This window comes from Euprymna scolopes, chromosome 17 (assembly GCF_053919585.1).
Source record: "Euprymna scolopes isolate OS-2025 chromosome 17, ASM5391958v1, whole genome shotgun sequence".
In the NCBI taxonomy this organism is placed as follows: domain Eukaryota; kingdom Metazoa; phylum Mollusca; class Cephalopoda; order Sepiida; family Sepiolidae; genus Euprymna; species Euprymna scolopes.
The window spans coordinates 27,608,493-27,617,727 of record NC_136498.1 but is presented as its reverse complement, the minus strand read 5'-3'; positions in this window follow the sequence as shown (position 1 = coordinate 27,617,727).

Below are 9,235 nucleotides of genomic sequence, written 5' to 3'. Positions count from 1 at the left end.
CAAGAATATATAACATCTTTATGGATACAATCATTATTGAGTGGGCAAAGATGTTTGTTATTACAATTACAGTTAGTTTTGGGTTTAATTGGGAAAGAGATTTTTTGGGCTGATTTAATTTTTTTGTCATTAGATGTTAAGATTCTTTGTGCTAAATTAGGCATTGTTGAATAAGAAATCCGGATTGAATTTTTATTGAAAATAGAACTATATCTGTGTGGGTATTTGAAAGAGTTTTGTACAATGTTGAAGAATTCCTTTTATATATATATATATATATATATATATATATATATATATATATATATATATATATATATATATATATATATTATGTTTGTTCAGCTTGGTTCATCAGTTTTTATTTCGGTTTCGATATATATATATATATATATATATATATATATATATATATATATATATATATATATATATATATTAACGTGAAAGGAGCAAATGATAATATATTTTTTCTAAAACCATAATCGAAACCGAAACCAAAACTTATGAGGAATTCTTGATAAAATATTTTAAAATAGATTACTGGAGTGCCATAAGTTAAACCTTATAAATAATTATTAATAAAATTATTTTTGGAGAAAAAAAATAGATGACTTAAGTGCCATCAACTAAAATCGAAACCGAAACCATAACTTATGAAGAAGTCTTTGTAAAATTATTTTTTGAAGTACATAACTATTAAACGACCCTAATGTAAGCGTGACACAGAAAATAACATACACGCCATCGTAGTAATATATATATATATATATATATATATACTTGGGACCAATCGCAAAAATGACCTAAGATTTCTGTCAGTATTTTTTCACAAGGGAAAGAGACTTAGGCGACATACTATTGACCCTCCTCCCACCCCTTTCGAGAGAGGCATTGCCAGAGAGAATGACCGACTGGGCCATCTAATTATTTACAATAGTATATTCTATAAACAGTGTTCTGTTCTAAGGGAGTTAATTCAACACAAAACTTATTTAGTAAAATAGAGTGACTTCCCTTTATTTTAGGCTATGCTTGGATATTTTCTGAACTAAATGAACATTGGTAATAAATAATTTTCTCTTGCTTATCACAAAAACACATTTTTTCTGCTGACGTTTCTAATAGCCATATGAAACTTGAAAGAAAAAGAAAGAAACACAAGACGACAGACAAAGGGAGATCATTCTATTTTACTAACTAGTTTTTTGTGTTGAATTAACTCCCTTAGAACAAAAAATGTTTGTATTCTATGCTACCGTAAACAATTAGATTGCCCAGTCGGCCATTCTGTCTGGCAATACCTCTCTCGAAAGGGCGTAAAAAAGGTAAATTCTACGTCGACTGAGTCTCAGTCACTTGTGAGAAAATATCGAGAGAATTTTCCAGATATTTTTGCGACTGGTGCCAAGTAAATTTAATTAACTTGATAAGACATCTCGGAAATTAAAAAGTAATTTATGAATTGAAAACTATTTTCTTTATTTTCTTTATTTTTTATGGGAGTTATTTTAACTTGCTATAAATTTTTCTTTTTTTTTTTTAGGGGGGAGTAACCTAACACAACACAATTTGTATGCTTAGTGTCGTCTACTTTGTTACATTTCCACAAACGTACATCCTATATATATATATATATATATATATATATATATATATATATATATATATATATATATATATTAGGCACCGCCAAAACTTGGGGGGGGGGCAGGTAAGTACTTTTTCACGGACCGTCTCTTTAAAAATCTACCAAAAATCAGGTAATTATCCAATCAATGCGAAATTTTCAGCGATTATTAAGAGAAGAATGAATTTTATAACAGTGCACTTATTTTTCATAAACAATATTTATATATATATATTTTTTTTGCTTACAACCCCCCCCCTTGTTTTGAAGGGGTTCCAAATATGCTTAAAATAATCATTTGAAATTGAACAAAACATATTATGTTGTTGTAAGGGACGGGATTATAGATAAAAAAAAACTTGTTTGCATACCTTATTTTGATGTCTGAATATCAAAACATCGACTGTGTTTAATTATCCCGCTTTTGAGTTTTGAAGTGTGAAATTCGGTGAATATGTTAAGTAAAATAATTAATTTAAGTTATGCAAAACAAAAAAAACAAAAAATTTAATATTTATACGAAAAAAGCCATTTAAAATCTTTGATAAATAAATTAACAATTTCTTTTTAGCGAGCCGAATAATGAATGACCATTATTAAACAGGGCATGCTTTGAAGAATCGATACAAAAAATAATTCGATAAATATTGTGCACTTTGTGTTAAAAATAGCATCATTTTTTTCGATCAAATTTGGAAACGTTTGCCGCCTTTCGACTACAGTGGACCAAACGCGCTTAAATAATTTTTTTTATTCTGCTTTAAATTGTCGCCCCCCCCCCTTCCCATTTTGGAGAGCCCGGCTCCCACACACATACACATTAAAAACCAAACTCATACAAATGATCACCCATCTGGTACTGGCCAGCCTCACCGTTAATAATATATTGAAATTTTCGTCACTGAAAAATAAGTTGTTTTTTTTTTTTGGCTTTTTAGTCTTCCGTGGTTTGCTTTTTATCAAGCACAAATGTAAACAGTAATCAAATCGACTCGAAGTAACTGGTTGCCTATATGAATAAGTGGAATTATTTGAAATCCAGGTACTTATATTATAATATTTTTGCATACTCTCATAGAAAATCACCCTAAATCTTAGAGAAGAAATAAACAAATTAATTCTTTCAAAAACCTTTTCTTTTTTTTTTTTTAACTATTTATATACGTTTTTTGTGCAAAACAAAATCGCCAATTGTTATCTTTTGGAGAAAATTTAACATTTAAAATTTAATTAAAAATAGTAGAAAAAGTTTTACATTATTCTGCTTTCTATATGATAAAATTCAGGGTTTTATCTTTCTGGGAAAAAAAAGTTACTCAGAAATAATGGATTTTAATAAATGTAATTTCGTTTTAAAAAACAACAACAACTTGATTTTTGGGCCATTTTTGGCGGTGCCTAATATATATATATAAATATATATATATATATATATATATATATATATATATATATATATATATATATATATATATATATATATATATATAATGTTTACCGCGCGAAATACAGTTTCTTTAGCAATCGCTGATCATTTTCTGACCAATTGAGTGTTCTAGAATAATTCTTAATTTATTTTCTGATTTTTTTTGTGGAAAAAATTTTTTATGATGTCAGTGCTTTGAATTATAAGATTAAAGATCAGCGGTTTTTTTTTCAGCAATTTAAAAACAACTCTCTTAATCATACCACTAACCCAAAGTCCGAGTGGCAACACCCGCCACTAAATACTAACTTCTTTAAGCTGCTCTCTTTCTCGGTTCGTCTGAAGGTCATTTAGTTGGAGAAAGCGTTGTCTCAAAGTTAGAGTTAATGATATAGTTAAGGGAGGAAATGTTTTGATTTATTAAAAGAAGAAGAAGAAGTTTTTTTTTGGCACGTTTAAAAGAGTGAGAGTAATTCTATAGTTGATCAGTTTGCGCGTGTTTCGATTATTTGCGTTGATAATTTAGTAAGGAACAAATAATAAAGTCATATAGTGTTTATAAAAAAAAAATTTTAATTTGACATGTAAACGTTATGGAAAACTGGCAAGATTTGTTGCGAAAAAAAAGTCTCCGCCTTTCGACAGCTGACATCTTCAAGATAGCATTAAACTCAAAGTTGCTAACCAGTATCAACTAGTGTATTAGTAAATACTGTCGGTATGTTTTATAATGCTGAGAGCGGGAGGGGCGATAACAGTGTAGTATTCTTTTCATTAGCACACCTAATGTAGTTTACCCCCTCTTTAGATTCTACTTTTTGGGGTCAATTACGTATAAACAGCCTGAAAAATTAGAATATTTTAAATTTTAGAGTAGGAAATCACTTGTCTATATAAATTTTAACATAAACTGAGCACACATTTCTTGGTCAGTTAGTGGTAAATCGAGACATGTAATCGTTTGGAGTTTTCATCTTGGGGAGCAAAAAATTGTGGGGGGGGTATTTAAATTTTTTTTTTTATTTATCAAATTTATTATTCTGTTTTAAAAATAAATTAAATATTTTACTTTTTTGAGGAGGGGGAAGGGTAATAAAAAAAATTAACATTATTTTGGAGAATAGATAATTTGAAACTAGCGAACATGTGCACGAAAATAAAACACGACCATGCTGATGTAATGTTTTCACCCACGAGCGATCACAACAAGGAAACAAACAAACAAACAAACTTCAAAATGTCTGCATTCATACGTAATGTTAATTTTATTCTCTGCATCATCGCCTCTTTTCATGTTCACCATGCTTCACGAGCGATTGTGTCGTTCAATGGTTCTTGATGTTCTGTTGAACTAAAACGAAGAAAACTTTTCATGCATAAGACTTTTGTAGAGTTCTTCACGGTTTTATTAGAGAGGATGAACTTAAAGAGATAGATAGATAGATAGATAGATAGATAGATAGAGAGAGAGAGAGAGAGAGAGAGAGAGAGAGATAGAGAGAGATAGAAGGAGAGAGAGAGAGAGGGGGGGAATAACTAACATTATTTCCTCTGTAACTTAGTTTTCTTACTTGAAATGAGAGAAGAAACGGACAGAAACTGAAGTGACATTCGCCTTAGATTATCCTACCTTATTGTGCCGTGTCTCATCCGCACGGTTTCCAGAGTGATACTGATGAAACCTGTAGTTCTCATTTGCTCGAAACTCATTCGCCATATACTGATCTCGTACGACGGTTTTGTCTACAGAGTTTGACATTTGCCCCCCCCCCCCCCCCGCTTCAACTCACATCACCCATCTCTGGTTACAACACCACTTTAGTTATTTTTTTTTCTATTTTAAATATAAATGGGCGCATACTCTTCTGTTATTTAATTAATATTTGTTTTTTTTTATTTAGAGCAAGGAGAATTTTTTCAAATTTAAAATTAGCGACTAGGTGCCTCCCCCCCCCTTAAATAAAACAAAACAAAACAAAACAAAAACCAAAACAACCATGCGAGCAAATGCTTGTGTTTGGCTTAGTAAAAGTTACAATAACAAATGTATAGATAAAAGGCTATGGAAGATAGAAAACTGTGGAGGGCAAGAGTAAAATAGCAATAATAATAATAATAATAATAATAATAATAATAATAATAATAATAATAATAATACAACAACAACAACAATGCTTAAATATTTTCTAAACTAAATGGACGTTGGTAAGAAATAATATAATTTTTACTTATCTCTAAAATACATTTTTTTCTGCTGACGTTTCTAATAGCCATATAAAACTGGAAAGAAAAGGAAGAAGAAAAAAAAAAAAAAAAAAACAAGGCAACAAATATATATATATATATATATATATATATATATATATATATATATATATATATATATATATATATACAGGGTGTCCATAAAGTTCGTATGCACTTTAAAAAAATTTATAACTTTATTTATATTTGCGATAGAAATAATCTGTAAAAAATGTTATAAAGTTTCATGTATCTAGTTTTAAGTATAGTTATTAAATAATTTTTCACCACAAAATTCGTAACAATTTTTAGATAAGTAAAAAATAAGTAAAAAAAATATTTTCTTTTGTTTTTCAGAATTAATTTTATCCCATGGCTTCAATTGAGGAAAAAGTAAACTGTGTCCTTTGGTTGGCTGAATTGAAATCTACTATTGCTGTACAAAGAAAGTTTAGAATTGAATACAATAAAAAAGCGCCTCATAGGAACACCATTGTTAAATGGATGAAAAAATTTAAAGAGACAGGCTCTGTCCATGATAAACCACGGTCTGGAAGGCCATGTGTCTGTGACGAAAGTGTTGCTTCCATAGAAGAATCCTTTACTGCAAGTCCAAGAAAGTCTGTAAGATGGGCATTATTGGAGCTCAGGCTGCCAAAGTCAACTGTGCATAAGATTCTGCGGGCAAAACTTCATATGAAAGCTTACAAAATTCAATTAAATCAACAGTTGTTAGAAGAGGATTATTATGCACGGCTAACTTTCTGTCACCAGTTCAATAAAAAAAACTTTGCAATGATGATGCATTTGTGAGTAATTTACTGTTTTCTGATGAAGCAATATTTCACATTAGTGGCAAGGTCAACAGGCATAATTGCCGAATTTGGGCAACTGAAAACCCAAATGAAACAGTTGAACATGAAAGGGACTCTCTTAAAGTTAATGTGTGGTGGGCTTTGGGAATAAATCAAATCATAGGGACATATTTTTTTGAAGATCGTGTTATTAACAGTGACAGCTACTTAGATATGTTGCAGAATTACTTTATTCCGCAACTTGAACAATTAAACTTGAAAGATGATACAGTGTTTCAACAAGATGAAGCTCCTTGTCACTTTGCTCGGCGTGTTAGACAGTTTCTTAATCAGGAATTTCCTAACAGATGGATCGGAAGGGGTGGACCATTTCATTGGCCTCCACGTTCGCCAGATTTGACTCCATTAGATTTTTTTATTGAGACATGTGAAAACAATTGTATATGCAACCAAACCTAGTTCATTGGAAGATTTGAAAGCTACAAAAACTAATGTGATTTCAGGCATTACTATAAATCATTTGGCAAATGTTTTTCGTGAACTGCAAAATCGTATTACCCTTTGTATTGCTAATGATGGGGATGTGGGAAGTTAAATAAAAGTTCAATAAAAGCGTAAACCATATAGATTTACTTCTTTCAAATCCAGACATTACAGATTATTTCTATTGCAAATACAAATAAAGTTGTAAATTTGTATATATATATATGTGTGTATATATATATATATATATATATATATATATATATATATATATATATATATATATGACCATCATATCGCGTGAGTTGCCCTAACCAAATAGATTCTTTTCCTCCATAGGCCTTATTTCCATGGTCTTTTATCAAAACATGTGTTATTGTAACTTTTACTTAGCCAAACACAAGTATTTGCCCACACGGTTGTTTTGGTTTTGTTTTTGTGTTATTTTTTTATTTGGGGGTCACTTAGATACTAATTTTAGATGTAAAAAAATCCTCCTTGCTCTAAATAAAAAAGATAAATGTTAATTAAATAACAGAAGAGTATGCATCCGTTTATATTTAAAACAGGAAAAATAACTAAATTGTTATTGTACTAAAAGACGGATGAGGTGCGTTGCAGCAGGGAGTAAATATCAAACTCTGTAATAAAAACAGTCGAACAAGATCAGGATATGGCGAATGAGTCACGTTTTTGAGCAAGAGAAAACTACAGGTTTCACTCTGGATGCCGTGCAGATGAGACACTGCACAATAATGTAGAATAATCTAAGGCAAATGTGACTTTAGTGTCTGTCCGTCTTCCTCTCTCATTTCTCTATTTAGAAAACTAAGTTACAAAGAAAATAATGTTAGTTATTAACTCTCTCTCTCTCTCTCTCTCTCTCTCTCTCTCTCTCTCTCTCTCTCTCTCTCTCTCTCTATCTATCTATCTCTCTCTCTCTCTCGCTCTAATTTTATTCTCTCTAATAAAGCCGTGAAGAACTCTACAAACGTCTTTCTTGTTTCATTCATGCATGAGAAGTTCGTTTTAGTTCAATGGACAATCGAGAACCACTAAATGACACGAATACTCATGAAGTACGGTGAAAATGAAAAAAGCGACAGTGCAGAGAACAAAAAACATCGCATATGTATATAGACATTTTATTTTTTGTTTTATTGATCGCTCATGGTTGAAAACATTTCCGGTTTTAATGCACATGATCGCTAGTTTCAAATTATATCCCCTCAAAAATAATCTTAAAGTTTTTATCACCCCTCTTCCTAAAATAAAAAAATAAAAATTTTCATTTATTTTCAAAACAGAAAGATAAATTGGATAGGTAAAAAAAAATTGCCCCTACGATTTTTTCGACCCAAAATCGATTACATGTTTCGATTTACCACTAACTGACCAAGAAATGTGTCCTCAGTTTACATTAAATTTATATAAGCAAGTGATCTCCTATTCTGAAATCTAAAATATTTCAATTTTTCAGGCTGTTTACATGTAATTGTCCCGAAAATTAGAATTTAAAGAGGGGTTAGGTACACTTAGAGTTTCAGGCTATCTTGAAGATGTTGGCTTTCGAAAGGCAGTAATTTCTTTCTTTATTTTTATTTATTTATTTTTTTATTTTTTATTTTTTATTTTTTTTTTTTCACAGCAAATTTTGACAGTTTTCCATAACGGTTAAAAGTCAAATTAGTCCACTGTACAATTTTTCTTTTCATTTTTAATAAACATTATATGATTTTATTGTTTCAGACTAAATAACAAAAAACATAATCAATATGCATGCAAACTAATCAACTATAGTATTACTCTCAATTTTTTAAACTTAAATTCTTTCTATTTTTATTAAACATTTCTACCCTTAACTATACCACTAACTCTAAGTTTCGGGAAGGGGCAACGCTTCCATTCCAGAAAATGACCTTTAGCGAACTGAGAAAGAGAGTAGCTTCTACAAGTTAGTATTTAGTGACGAGCGTTGCCACCCGGACTTTGGGTTAGTTGTATGATTAAGAGAGTGTTTTATTTTTAATTACTAATAAAAAACGCTGATCTTTTATCTTTTAATTCAGAGCACTGACATAAAAGAAATTTGTTTAATAAGAAATCCACAAACAATTCAGAAAACAAATTAAGAATTCTTCTGGAACACTCAATAAGCCAGAAAGTGGTCACCGATTGCTAAAGAAATTGTCTTCCACACGGTGAACAAAACTGAAGTGTTACTGCTAGGAAAAACCGACAAATCTAATTGATTAAACAAGTAGCTTTTTGTAGGAGCTAAGTGTCTCAAGATCGGAATAAAAAGTAAAAGAGAAACAGTTTACTTGATGAGAGCTTCTGGTTTTGAAATCAGAAATAAATAAGCGGTTTTGATTTTTTTAGATGAGGGTTGATTGTTTATCTTTTCTCTTTGATTGAAGTATCTTCGACCTCCTCTGTTTGGCCCATAACCGATTTGACGTCATGGATCCAGGTCATCACCAGCTCGGGGATTTCATTGTTTATTTTCATTCATCTGGTCTGACCCATAACCAATTCGACGTCAAGGATCTAGGTCGTCACCAGCCCGGGGATTTCAGCCTACGGATTTCATTGTTTATTTTCGTTTGCCTGGCCTGGCCCATAAACGATTTGACG